General features: G+C 42.9%; 1 protein-coding gene across 4 annotated transcripts in view; it reads right to left on the bottom strand.

The window, feature by feature from the left end:
* PTPRA (protein tyrosine phosphatase receptor type A) overlaps nucleotides 1-14,464 on the bottom strand; it is a 240,968-nt gene that overhangs the window by 188,468 nt on the left and 38,036 nt on the right. For 2 of the 4 annotated variants that reach the window (XM_045017593.1, XM_045017592.1), the window contains exon 2: nucleotides 3,272-3,373. The exons of the other annotated variants lie outside the window; for them this stretch is intronic. The gene's annotated coding sequence lies outside the window, so the exon portion shown is untranslated. The remainder of the gene's footprint in view (nucleotides 1-3,271; nucleotides 3,374-14,464) is intronic. 4 annotated transcript variants of the gene reach the window in all.

Genomic DNA, 14,464 nt, shown 5'->3' with positions numbered 1-14,464 from the left:
CATGACTTGGGGAGTTTACAGTTTACAAGCCCTGTATAAAAGTAGCCTGACAAGTAGCTGACAGGCACAGCTCCCCCAGTGGGATGAAAGCATGCTCCTAGGACAGCAACAGGTCTCCCAACAGAGAGACCTTCTTTCTCTCCCTGCAAGTATCTGCAAGGGCAGAAAACTGGAAGAATTGATTTGAAAAGGGGAAGAGAAGAAAAGGAAAAACACAGTTGTTGACTTTTTATAGTGTTTAGTTAATGAAGCACAAACTGAGCACAAGCTGGTGTGTTCTACATAGCCCTTCTGTTTTGTCTTCAATCAAGCTATTGCCCATAACCAACAATTTTCAATGCAGACCTATCTGCATGCTAGCAAGCTAGGAACGAGTTCAGACCAGACACACCAAGCCTGATATGCTTTCCTATCACACACTGCATCATTGCTTCCCTTCAGAAAAAACACAGACTAGATCAGTGGTTCTCAAAACTGTGGGTCTGAACCCCGTTTTAATGGGGTCGCCAGGGCTGGCGTTAGACATGCTGGAGTCTGGGGCTGAAGCCAAAGTCTGAGCTCCGCCACCCAGGGCTGAAGCCCCTTTAGCTTCAGCCCTGGGCAGCGGGGCTCAGGTTACAGCCCCCTCCCCCACCCAGGACTGAAGCCCTCAAGCTTTGGCCCTCCTTCTGGGCAGCAGGGCTCAGGCTTCGACCCCACTGCCATGCTTCAATCCCCCTTCCCAGGGTGGTGTAGAAATTTTTGTTGTCAGAAGGGGGTCGCAGTTCAATGAAGTTTGACAAACGCTGGACTAGTGGAATAAGGGATGGATGGTTAATTATAGGCAGGGGTGGTAGCATTGCCTATTAAGGTTGTGCCACAATTCCTCATTATAAGACCCTGTTATCAGTTGCTTATACTTTGCCAAACTAACCTTTCAGAGTGAAGTTTTCCATGTTGGGTATGTCTCAGACTGAATTTTTTTTGGAGAAGGACTCAGCCAAAATGTCTCAGCTGTTTTCCAAGAATGAGGCTAGGAAAAATATGCTTTTCAATGATAAAAAGGTTTTGACAACTTTTTCTTTGGAAAGCTCTGGCACCTTCATGCTTTGGAGAAGGGAATTGAAATTTGGCCGAAGTGGCTTGCGTTTCAGGGATGTGATTTCTGCCATTCCTGGGAAAGTCCAACCAAAGCTGTTATAAGCCTTTGTAAGTTCTCCCCCTACCCCATGCACTTTGCACATGATTAGTTTACACTTCCTAGAGTCTAATATCCAAAAGCCTCGGAAGACTTTGTCCTCACAGAGAATGCTTAGACGGCTCACTCTCAGCTCCCAGCGCTAACCAGACTACGTATGCATCATCACCACAGAGCAACTTAGCATGTTCCCTCCTGCCCAGGGCTAGAGGGGCAGAGCCAGATTTTCCCTGCAATGCCTGCTCCTAGATGCTCCAGTGTGGGGCTGGGCACTGGAACGGAGAGCAGGAAGCCCATCTCTCCTATGCTCTTGATGAGCCCCTGGTGCCACCCAGGCAGCATGGAGAAGGAAGCAGTCTGATTCAAGTGCCAAGGGGACAAGAGTCAGACCTAGGACAGTAGATTGGGACAAGAAGCCTGGGGCAGAGACAAACTGGAGACTGGCAAGGGGGAAGAGCGGGGGTAGAGACTAGGGGGTTGTCTAGGCTTAAAGAATACAGGGGTCAAAAAAGAACTAGATAAAATTCATGGAGGATAGGTCCCTCAATGGCTACTAGCCAGGATGGGCAGGGATGGTGTCCCTAGGCTCTGTTTGCCAGAAGATGGGAATGGGTCACAGGGGATGGCTCACTTGATCACTATTCATTCCCTCTGAAGCACCTGGTATTGGCCACTGTCGGAAGACAGGTTACTGGGCTAGATAGACCTTTGGTCTGACCCAGGATGGTCGTTCTTATGTTAACTGGGGGAATCATTCCTATTGCAGCCTTGTTTATTTGTGCTGGCAAAGGGAAATCTGTGAAGTCATGAAGAAGAAGTGTTGCATCCTCCTTAATGGATACACAGATACACAAGAGAACAGAGTTAATATTGCACATGCAGCACTGAACTCTGGCATGGCCTGACTTTTGAACACACACACTTGGTAGCCTGAATATACTAGCAATGTCTTTAAAAAATTGAATTACTACAACTCAGGGTAGTGCTATAACATGTAAGTGGATGTTCACATCACAAAGTCTCATTACTGTAACACTTTTCTTCAAGATCTTTAATATTTATTAATATTACAATAGCATCTAAAGCAGCATTTGTCAAATGCAGCCACCATGGCTGCATGTGGCAAGTATTTTAGGAAAAATTGTCAGAGCGGCCACCAGCAAAAGTTGATGGCCGCACTCTGAGGCCACCAAAAAAATTGTTGAGAGAACCCCTTATCTAAAGGTTAGGGCTCCCCTGTGTAAGACAGATCCCAGCCAAAAGTTTACAATCTATACAGAGAAGACAAAGGGTGAGAGGAGAAACTGAGGCATGGAAGTGTGACATGACTTGCCCAATGTCACATAGGAAGTCAATGGCAGGGCCAGGACCAGGACCCAACAGACCTGTGTTCAGGTCTAGTGCCCCATCCACCAGATCACACCACCTCAGAAGTTTTGCTGAATCTTTACAGAGGTCTCTGAATCTATTTAAAGCAGCTTTTGCAGAAGCAGGTTGGGTGAGATTCAATTTACTGAGTCAATTCATTAATTGCCAAGTATGTGTCATTCTGATTACTGCACATGCACTTTTGACTGGCATGCACACATACACACAGGTATTTGTAAAAATCTTCCATTTTATTGATTTAAGATATTTGTAATGCAAGTAAGTACATTTTATTTTTAAAAATAAAAAAGTATTTTACATGGATGCATCCCTTTAAAATATATGGGTCTGATTCTGCTCTCAGTGGAGTAAAATAAGGAGCAGCTGCATTAAAAACCATTGAAATTATACTGGTGCAACTGGGATCAGGATGAGACCTCCTTACTCTGAAGATAGGTGAGTGCTATCTATGCCAAAAGCGAGAAGGGGGCGGGGAATAAATCTTGTCCTGGGAGAGAGTGGAACCCCCTCCCCAAAAAATCAAGGGAACTCTTGAAGTGACCCACTCTTACCAGAGCCTTTAGTCCAAGCTATAAGCGATCCTAACCTAACCCACGGGAAAGGTACGAACTCCTCCCAACATCAGGAAAATCCCTGAAGTCTTTTCAAAATCTTTTCTTTACAAAAAAAATAAATAAATGGAATCCATGTCCAAATCGTACTTACAGTTCACATAAAGTGCTGGAAGGCAATTCTCAATCTCTGTGTAAAGTCTGTGTGTGAAGCGCAGAGCCAAGCAAATTTTAAAGAAGCGTCTCCTCAGTCATTCTAAAGGAAGAACAGCCCCCCAGAAATATAAATAAATAAAAGGAGTATATGGAGCTGCTTGTGATCAGCCGTGTGAGCAAAGGAAGAGTTATCTGAGAACAAACATTATCCCAATGCTTTTGAGAGATGCTCAGTAACTATTAATTCTTCAGAAGATACTGACAAACTCCTCCACAGTCAGAACTAGAGTTCTGGTTGGCATCAGCCTTTAGTCCATTTGGGTAGGGCAAGGGAAAAAACCCAACCTACTTCTCTCAATTTCCTTCCTTTGAGGATTCTTCTCCTCAGGTTTTTAGATTTGTGAAGAATTCTGGCCTTTTAAATGCAGAGATAGTAGGCAGATCTTACCTAAGCAACAAGATCCCCATCCCTTCCAGCCTGGAAGCATTAGAGATTAAAGTCTTCCGGTTATCAGCAGTACAGGTAAACATATCGCTACACCAGCATTCTCCAAGGATGAAAGGGGAGTTCAGTTTCCATCGCTCATTCAGCCAGGTCACTTGCTCTCTCTCTCCTGAGACTAGTAACATGAGATTAGAATTGCCAAAGGGTGTGGTGGTCCTTTTGAAGTAACAGCACTACCACCACCAAACAGCTCTCACATCTATACTAGTGACTAACCATTACTGACATGGAGTGAAATCCTACCTGCATTTAAGTCAATGGGACCAGGATTGCACCCTCGGATTTAATACAAGCCTAGATATGAAAGGCTCTATATATCCCCATAACCTATTTCTAAACCAATCTCTGGTCTAAACTATAAAGCTTTAAAGACAAGATCCTTCCTAGAGAAGAAGGATATTATTAAGGTGCTGAACCGGTACTCAGGAGATCTGGGTTCAATCCATCGCTCTGCTACAGACTTACTGCGTAACCTTGGGCAAGCTACTTAATCTCTCTGTACCCCAGTGCCTTATCTATAGAATAGGGATAATAATCCTTCCCTGCCTCATAGGAGTATAGTCATGTTAAACCCGAAAATATAGATATGAGGTGCTCAGATACTGCATTAATAAGGTTAACAGAAAAAAGCACGCACACACACACACACACACACTCTAAATAAAATATGTCCTTAAATTGGCTGAACAAAAGTTTTTTGATCAAAAAAGTTAGTTTAAAAAAAAGGGACAAGTCTTTCACAATCTTAAAGTTTTTATAAAAGAAGAAAAAAGCAGGATAGCTGCCTCCAGATAATTCCTACACAGATCTAGAGTTGGCACCTTTTCATTGAAGAGAGCAAGAGTCAGGCCTTGACAACATAATCCTTGTTTTCCCTCTACCGCATCAGGGAGAGGGAAAATGAAACAGAATAAAAAGATACCTTTTGGGAGAGACCAAACCATGCCTGGGAACATGTGCAAGAGAAATGTCAGCCAACACACTGCTCAGACGAGTACTGAACAAGGAATGCTGAAGTACATTTATAAAGAGATGGGCCCAAATACCCGCAGACCTTAGAGAAGTTTGGATGTGACCTCCACAGCCCAGACCCATTTCTAATACTATTCAGAAACCTCGTCTCCCCTTCTGTTACATTACTAGAGATGTCCTCATGAAAATGGCATTGATCAATCAGATTCCGCTGCTTAGTCTCACTACCTGAGCCCATAATCCTGTTTGTAACTAAAGACAAGTACCGCTTCCCCCCACCCCCACCCAGAAATTCAAATTGTAACCTTCCAAAAGTTTGGGGAGGTTTGACTCCTGGAGTGTGTTTTGGACTCATCTCTAGGCTGAATTCTACATTACTCTTACTCCCTTAAGAATGCGGGGGTTAAGTGGGAATATTGGTGCCATAAAGGATACAAGTATCAGAGGGGTAGCCGTGTTAGTCTGGTTCTGTAGAAGCAGCAAAGAATCCTGTGGCACCTTATAGACTAACAGAATAGACTAACATAAAGGATACAGGATTCATTCCTCTATTTATAACATTGTGGTTGCCATGATTATGATTATAAAGTCATGCACAGGGGATTGACACTTCAGGTGGGGATTAAGCAGCATGAAATGATGAAATCCTAGGGAACAGATTTTATTTAAGCCTCCCTAGTGATTAAATAAAAAGAGGGAAGAGAAATACAGTGTAGCTAGAGCCCCTCATCCCAAAGAGTTATTACCAGTACAGAGAGAACATGATCTCTCCTGTTCTGTAATCACTAGACTAATCAGGACTTATGGATTCAGTAGCATTTGCTCACTGCGAGACCTTGGGCAAGTCATTTACCCTTCCCTCTCAGGTTTCTCCCTCTGTAAAATGGGGATAAGAAGTTACAGGTAATGTTTTGTGAGCAGAACTCTTTTTTGCCTGTGAAAAGTTTTCTTAAAAGTTAGAAACTGGAATCAGACAGATACAAAATACATAAAATGCAGTGTTAAAGTTATTAGAAAGGAAACTTGTGAGCAAGCCAATGATGCACAGAAAAGTTAGGAAAGCCACCAATGCTTCTGAACAGGAAAAATCAGAGGTCATCACAAGGTCTGATTCTTCAAATTAGATATGAAAGGTGCATTAGATCGTCTTGTCCCCTAGAGCGGGGTTTCTCAAACAGGGGTCGCCGCTTGTGTAGGGAAAGCCCCTGGTGGGCCAGGCCAGTGAGTTTGCCTGCCCTGTCTGCAGGTCCGGCCAATTGTGGCTCCTACTGGCCGTGGTTCACCGCTGTAGACCAATGGGGGCTGCTGGAAGCAGCGGTCAGTAAGTCCCTCGGGCCCGCGCCGCTTCCAGCAGCTCCCATTGGCCTGGAGCAGCGATCCTCGGCCAGTGGGAGCCACAATCGGCCGGACCTGCGGACGGGGCAGGTAAACACAACGGCCTGACCCGCCAGGGGATTTCCCTACACAAGCGGCGACCCCTGTTTGAGAAACCCTGCCCTAGAGTATGTCATTTCCTAATGTTTTGTCCATACCAGTTTTAAGTGCCAAAAACAGTAGTTTTTACTATCATTAGCCCTGCAAAACCAGTCCATGGTGGAGCAATCTGGATTTTGTTCTGCCTTGCACATTAAAAATACAATTATCAGTTGATGTCTGATCGCAGAATCTTTATGATAGGTGATTCTGTAAGATGCAGAAAAACAGCTTGATTTTCAGATGGAGTTAAAAATATTAATACAACTCTTTCAAGTCTCAGTATTCACAGACCAGCAAGACTTAAGACTAGGCATGTGAAAACGCTGAGGAAAGAACATCCTTTAGAATAATTTATTCTGAGCCACCTTTTTTAAAAGGCAAATATGATGCAGGGCTCGTGCAAAGCATTTGTACTCCTCAACATTTTGAAAGGAATGCACGGCTCACATGCGCTTGAATCCGCTGTGTCCACTTTCTGGAGGTGTACGGTAGTGGTTTCAGTAAGGAAGGGAAATTTTAGATGTTAGAAATTAAAGCAAATGACAAAAAGGATATAGTTAATCTAGAATCCGGCAAAGTCTGCAAACACAGCTAGGTTCTCAGACATTTCATTTCAGCTTGCTGAAATTCTGAACTGACTTTGGGGAATGGTAGCTGGTCAAGGCCAATATAATAAGTTTGGCACTATAACTAGACTTATAAATCTGGGTGCTCATTAAGGGTATTTTTGAAAGCACCTTTTTGCCCTCTGCACAGCTTCCAGGCTACTGACCAGAGTCCTGCTGCCACTTTGCAGCCCCCCTACCTGATTATGCACTGAATAGGCTAGGTCACAGGAGCTGATGCCCCACATGGATCTAGAAGAGCTATTTGATTTAATTAACATAAAATGGAGCACATAAATGAAGTGACAGTACATTTGGTTTCTCCTATTTCCAGAATGGGGTAACAACCCACTGGCAGAGCTGCCTCTACTGGGGACTTCTGACCATGTCTTAAACTCTCAGGTTCTGATCCTACAAGATAAGAGGTTCAGCATTCTCAGTTTTCAGTGAAATCAATGAGAGCTGAAGGTAACCAGCATCATGCAAGACTGAGCTCTTCGATAACTACTAGTAAACATCACAGCAGCAAAACAGAGACTAGAGATATTTAAATACAGGCAGTCATACAAAAAATTCTCTCTGGATGTCTGCTATTCATCTTTCCATCTCAGCCTAGAACTTGGTGCACGCCACCAAGGAGGAAGGATGGTCCAGTACTTAGGGCAAATTCAATTCCTTGGTCTGCCACAGACTTCCTGTGTGACCTTGAGTAAGTCACTTTGTCTCTGTGTCTTGGTTCCCCATCTGTAAAATGGGGACAATAGCACTGCCCTACCTCACAGGAATTAAAGATTATGAGGTGCTCAGAGTACTTATGGCCCCAATTACTGTAATTAGATAAACAATGCAGCCGCTTGGCAGCTCCAAACAGGCTGCCACTGGGCAGGATGTGGAACCCTAGCTCTGGATGGTAGCAACCAAACAGAAGAGGCACCTCCCAGACTCTATGCTACCCCAGGTTGGTTCTGCTTCCAAGTGAAAGTCGTGTGTTTCATGTACCACAGAACATGAAATAAAGATACACAGCTGGCAACTGCAATTCACATGCGAGGCATGGGAGTGGGGAAATTCACCCGATAAAACTATTAGAGATCATGATTTTGTTAGTAATAACAGGACAAAGAACCATACGGCTTGGTTTAAGAGTTTGATAATGGGATACAGAGATATTCACCCTCCATATTACCAGTAAAATCTGAGATCTTTATGAAAGGTAACATAAATCCAGCTTAGCAACTGACCAAAAGCTGTTGCTGTTCACCAGTCTGGTATGTGAAGTGAGCTGGTGGGTCCCTCTCCAATTCATAACTGGTGCCCACATCAGACAAAACACCATCATGATTTGCACTAACTGACCCATCTGGTCAGCTGTTGCAGCAAAGGGGTCAAGGATTGAATGGGAGAATGAACTCTTTTGACCCCCCTTCAACATGGCCATTTTGGGTCACACATTAGGCACACTGGCTGGAGAACTTGCATTGCTGCTACTCATGCTGTAACTGTCCTACAAACAGAGGCTTTCAGCCTTCCAGAATGTCTATCAAGTTAATACCTTTCAGCAATACTGGAGGCAGATTTAATTTTAAAATTAAACACCACACTGGAGAGAACAAGCTATGTAGCTTGAAGTAACTAATAAAATTGCTCTAATTCCTCTTTGCTTACTGGCTATTTAAAATGTCCAATGGTAGCCAAACCTTAATAAATGGGAACACACTGGGGAGAAAACAGAACTATTGAACTGCAACAAACTGAAGAAAGTCCACAAGATCAGGGAGGTATTAAAATTCTGGATCCCCCGGCTGAAGCCAGGAAAGATTTAAAAAACCTCTTTGCATTAGAAGCAGCTAAATAAATAAATAAATAAATGGCAAGAGGGAAGAAAAGTTATGAATGGGATAATACTACTGGTAAGCTTTTGACTGCTGCTGTGAGTAGGGATAGAACCAACTTATGAATAGGTTAAAAAAATAAAAAAGGAGGGAGGGACTGACTATATGCAGTTATCTGAATGAAATCAGACAGATTCTACAGAACCCAGTGAAGCTGTACTCTTCAGGGGGGGAAACCTAAAGAGAAGAATAAGGCTAGCTGGACTTTTCTGAATTAAACAAAAACCCTTTCTTTCAAAAGCTGAGCCTGAGTCAAGACATACAGATTCAAATCCCACTTTCCCCAAAGTGAAGAGGTGTCCCAGTACATTATAGAGATAGAGCATAATGCCAGGTCAAGAAGTTCAGAGACAGATTCACCCAACACACTGCACACAATCTGAGCTCTGAACTGGATTTAATTGGTTTTCTTTACCTTTTTCTCACAAGAACAGATCTGGAAGAGTCCATAGATCTACAGCTCTCCCTAACCCCTCTCTTCTCTCGCCCAGCCTCACTTCTGTCCCAAGCAAAAGGAGTCGAACTTCTCTGAAGCTTGGATGTGTACCAATTCACTGTTTCAGTTCAGGCCCAAAACAGAAATGGACCCAAAAGGAAGTTCAGATGAACAATCAGGTCCAAACTTTCCCAAAGTTTTGGAGCATCCTAAGCAGTGTTCTATTGGCCCCCTGTTCCCATTCCAATTTTAATTTTAAAAAAGATGAAATTAAAGAATGCAATGTCACAATAAGAAAAGACAAGGCCAGTACAACATACATGCACAACAACCCCATTACCTCCTACTGTTTCATGGGTGCATCCAAAGCACATTGATAAATTGGGGCTGTCAGATGAATACGTGGACAGCTTTGAAAAGACTGCATCCTAAATCCCCAATTCTAATGCAAAGAAAGTCAGAGGAGACTGACTCACTGAGACAGTAGATATGATATGGCACCCTAACTGTTCAAGTCTACTAAGGTTGGTGGCAAAAAAACAAAAACAAAATCATCTTTGGCCTCTGCTGAGGCTGTTTACAAGGGTGCTAATGCTGGATCAAATCCTGCTTCTTTTTGCTAGCCAGGAGGATATACTATCTATACACGTTATTTAAGCAATTACATAGTTTAACTTACGTTTAGTCAGATTCTTAAATTTTTACTTTATTATGTAAAGTAGTACCATTTTCTATTTACTAGGTGATGACAATTATTTGGATGGAAATTCTAACAATTTAAAATGCACAAAAACTTTATTCATTTAACAAAATTACTTTAAATATGCTGGATAGATAGGGACATATGTTTATTCAAATACATTTTGCATATAAAATTGACTATTAAACAAAGAAAATATCTGTAATTAATTAGTTACTTGAACTGATAGTTTCTGGTCACAATGTTTTTTGACTACTAATCTCATCCTCACACACCTAGTTTTTATTCATGGACTGGAATAAAATTCACTTCTTGAATGTCCAATTGGCTTAACTTTGAATGAATTAGTCACTGAACTGAACTAGTAGAATATTCTCTCTGTACCTGCACAAGAGGCTGCTGCTGGCCAAAGCTGGTTTAGCACTGCGACAAACTCTGATTTCAGGTGCTCAGACAGTCAGTTGAACCACTGAACTAGTGGAACTTTCTATAAAATTTGGCAGCAAACATGTACTGCTTCATTTGTTTGTGTTTGTATTTAATTTAAATGATTTTAAACCGATTATAAGTGTAGGTCTTAATATAAATTAAATTTAAAATTGTCAACCTAATTATAAAAAGATTTTTCCACCCTGGGGTTTGTGGAGAGAACCTCTGATTTACCACAGGTGAACTCCTATTTCTCAGGAGTTAATTTTATGGCATCTTTTTATTCCTTGTTTCATTTAGAATTTTGTTAATTATTTCTTACAAATGATTCCTCATTTCAGAAGGGCACTGCAGGCACAACTGTGTTGACAGGTTCATAATGGTGTGCTTGTTCATAATTTGTATCCTAGAGGTGCTTAGAAGCCCTAACAAAGACTGGACTCCCATTGTGCTCTGCACAGTAAAGATATAACTAGAGACAGGTCCCTTCCCTGAAATACCTAACATTTAAATAGACAAGACAGATAAATGAAGTATCACCTCCATTTTTATGGGTGGGCAGCTGAGGCAGACAGAATGACTTACCGTAGGTTATACCAGAAGTCTGTAAGGAAAGCTGTAGATTGAACCCAGATTTCCCAAAAACAAATCCATTACCTTAAACTAAAAGACCATCCTTCGTCACAACCTAAACCCTGCAGTTGGGGGGAGGGGAAGGGGTGAGCAGGGCAGCTGGAACTCAGATTGCCCCAGCAATTTCACTGGGAAGTTCAAGTTTGAAAGAATTCCACCTCTAAGTGAACCCTCTCCCTCCCCAGCTGCTTCTTCCTAGGCCAAGTATCCTGGGGAGTCTGCAAACCTTGCAGGCACTAGAGCATTTTCTAATATCACAGGACCCAGCCTAGGTTTAACTAGGTTGGAGGCTCAGAGTAAAGTACATTACAGTTGCTCCATCAGCTGGCATGTTGGCTTTCCCTATAGTAGTGATGTCAGAATGCAGATGATTCTCCATTACTGGTCAGGGGATTGATGCATCTCCCACTGAAACGCCTCTGCATCCCTCAATGACATTGGTACGCGATTATAGATCCACAAAAATGCTGGAAATTTTTGTGATCCTACCAGCCCTTAGTCTCCTCAAGCAAACTGTCCGAACACCAAAACAGAGATCTCTAATTTAGGGTTGGTCCCTACAGTATATTCCACAGCATTTCTTATAGTCCAGTCTTAAATGTCCCACGCAATGGAGCATTCGCTGCTTGCTTTTCTTGGGAAACAGTTTAACACATCTCATAGTTAGGAAAACTTTTCTAAATGCCTAAATAAGCCTTTGTGATCCTTCTTTGGGCCACCCAAACCACTTTCTTTCTCTTGTCAGCATGAACACCTTTTAAATCTTAGTGGGGAGCTAGTCGTTGTCTAGCCAGGATATTGCATATTCCAGGGTGCATGTGTTAATTTACACAATGTCCTGTATGCTGCAGTTTTCACACAGGAATCTGAGCTTAGAAAAGTTAGTAACTAAGTGCCAAGTGCTTTCTTGCTTTAGGGGGGCATGCTCCTAAGGTCTCTCCCCCTGTCTTTTCTTAGCACAACTTTATTTGGGCATAAGCTTTCGCGGACAAAACACACTTCTTCAGATGGAAGTTTATGCCCAAATAAATCTGTTAGTCTTTCAAGGTGCCACCGGACTCCTCGTTTTTGTGGATACAGCCTAACTCAGCCACCTCTCTGGTAATTAACACAACTGTGCAGCAGCAGGGTAGAATATTCAGTCAGTAACAGAGCATTACCAGGGGGCCTGGCTACAGCACTTGATGCCTCTCTGTTGCCCAAAAGCAATGCAATCTTCTGAGGGAGGGCCTGGAGAGCCACTAGGCGGCTAGCAGCAGGTACACTTTGCTGGGAACAGCTATAGTTCCTCTTTAAAGGAAAAATTGCATGTTCTCCACTGCTCAATTCTCTTATGGCCACCGTGTGACATCTTGCCCTGCACAACTATTACTGCCTCTCTCCAGTCTGAACTAGCAGCAAAAAGCCAGGTTTTCTCTTTCTGTGTGGGGTTTTTTTAAGTTTGAATATGCCAGGTTTTTTATCTGAATCAATTTTCTCAATGTGCAATCTTGCAGCTTCTCTCAATTCACACACAAGTCAAGGGGAGACAGAAGCACCTGCCACCTTGCAGGATGGTGCCTTTAGTTCCTGGGGGACAGAAGCCCACCAGCTGGTATGAAACTCATAGCCATTGTTTACCGTGGACTGCACTGAACTTGAAAAGGAGCCATTCACCCATCTGCAATGCTCATTTCTGCTAATTAGTCATTTTGAAAACAGCTCAGTTGAATGTATAAGAGTAATTCTAGACTTGATGCTGCCAGGATTTACAAGCTGCCTGTACTGGGTAATTATACAGTATTGGAAGTCTCCCCACTAGACCATTTGAAACCATCCATTTTCATTTCCTCTCTCCAAACCAATGGAAACAAACCCAAAAACCCAACCCACAAATCCCTTCCTAATGTTTAAGCCAGAAAAACTAAATGCTTGCCCTGAAAACCATGTTTGTTTGTGTGATGAATACTGGCCAGGGGGGTGACCTGGCAGACTCTCAACACCACTTTCAGTATTTCTGTTGAAGTGGCAGGGGATGCAGGCGCCAAATATAGCTAATGGAAACCTGAAACTGCACTCAGGTGCCAGGCCAGAGACTGTGTGACAAAGCAGATTCAGCAACAGGAAAACTGAGCAGTTAAGGAATTTACCCACACTTTGGTTTTTGATGTTGGAGCTGTCTTTCTGCACAGAACAGATGTGGCATGGACAACAGTAGTGCTAGCTTCCCCACAATCTATCATCACGGTATCTACCTCTGCCTTAAAGGTGTTCATTCTCCATGGCTAATATGACCTTGGCCACTCAACAGTTATGGTTTTGTGATGTGGATAGCAGTCCACAAGGAACAGAACTGGGCCACCAATTCACTCTACACCAGGGGTTCTCAGAGGGTCATGACCCCTCAGGGGTCGTGAGGTTATTACATGGGGGTCACAAGTACATGCCTCCCAGATATCACTTTTCACAGTAGACTTACTAGCTATTAACGAACATACAAATACCACTTTTCATAGCAGAGTTACCACCCATTGCCACCTTTTCTTCTGCACTGCTGCTGGCAGCAGCGCTGCTTTCAGAGCCACCCAGCTCTGAAGGCGGCGGCGCAGCCAGCAGAAGCACAGAAGTAAGTGTGGCAATGGGACACTAAATCTGCTGTGAAAAGTAATATTAACAAACATACAAATACCACTTTAAAATAGTGTTAAATATAAATGTGTTTTTAATTTATAAGGGGGGGGCGCACTCAGAGGCTTGCTGTGTGAAGGGGGTAGCCAATACAAAAAGTTTAAGAATCACTACTCTACACTATCAAGTATCAGAGGGGTAGCCATGTTAGTCTGGATCTGTAAAAGCAGCAAAGAATCCTGTGGCACCTTATAGACTAACAGACGTTTTGCAGCATGAGCTTTCGTGGGTGAATACCCACTTCTTCGGATGCAAAAGTCTACACTAAACATCAAACGACCACCTTCGGATGGTAACAGCTTTCAATTATTATAGTTGATCAAAGGACTGGAATGAACAATGATGAAGTTGAGCTGGCAACCAACAGATGAAAAACTCCATATCCTATTCCACATCACTTCAACCAAGCAGTATTCTGGTTGCCTGCAGTACATGTGTCCATGTAGATGACCACCAGTTGGAACAGAGTTTCACAGAAAGAGAAGGCTCATGCACTGTCACCTGTCCAAATGCTAAAATGTAGTTTAAACATAATACAAAGGGGTGCTAAGTGGAAGCAGGATGCATTGCTTGTCTACTGAGGGAGCAACCTCTCTACATCTAGTAAAAGAAATGAATACATGAGCTACTCTAATATGGAGCCAGCAATAGGGTCTTCAGAAACATGGGTGAACTAATGAATGAGAAACATACACCGTTATCCCTGTATCCAGCCTTCATATGTGAAGCACTACCTTCCCTGCTCTGCCTCTGATACAGAAAGGTCTTTCCAAGGTATCTGTGTCCTGCACATTGATGTCTGAATCCCTGTATCCCTCACACTGTAAATGGGCCCTGAGGAGCACTCTTCATATTACACCTCTACCCTGATATAAA

The sequence above is a fragment of the Mauremys mutica genome, chromosome 5 (genome assembly GCF_020497125.1).
Source record: "Mauremys mutica isolate MM-2020 ecotype Southern chromosome 5, ASM2049712v1, whole genome shotgun sequence".
In the NCBI taxonomy this organism is placed as follows: domain Eukaryota; kingdom Metazoa; phylum Chordata; order Testudines; family Geoemydidae; genus Mauremys; species Mauremys mutica.
The sequence above is the reverse complement of the archived record's forward strand: the minus strand, read 5'-3'. Positions and strand labels throughout refer to the sequence as shown.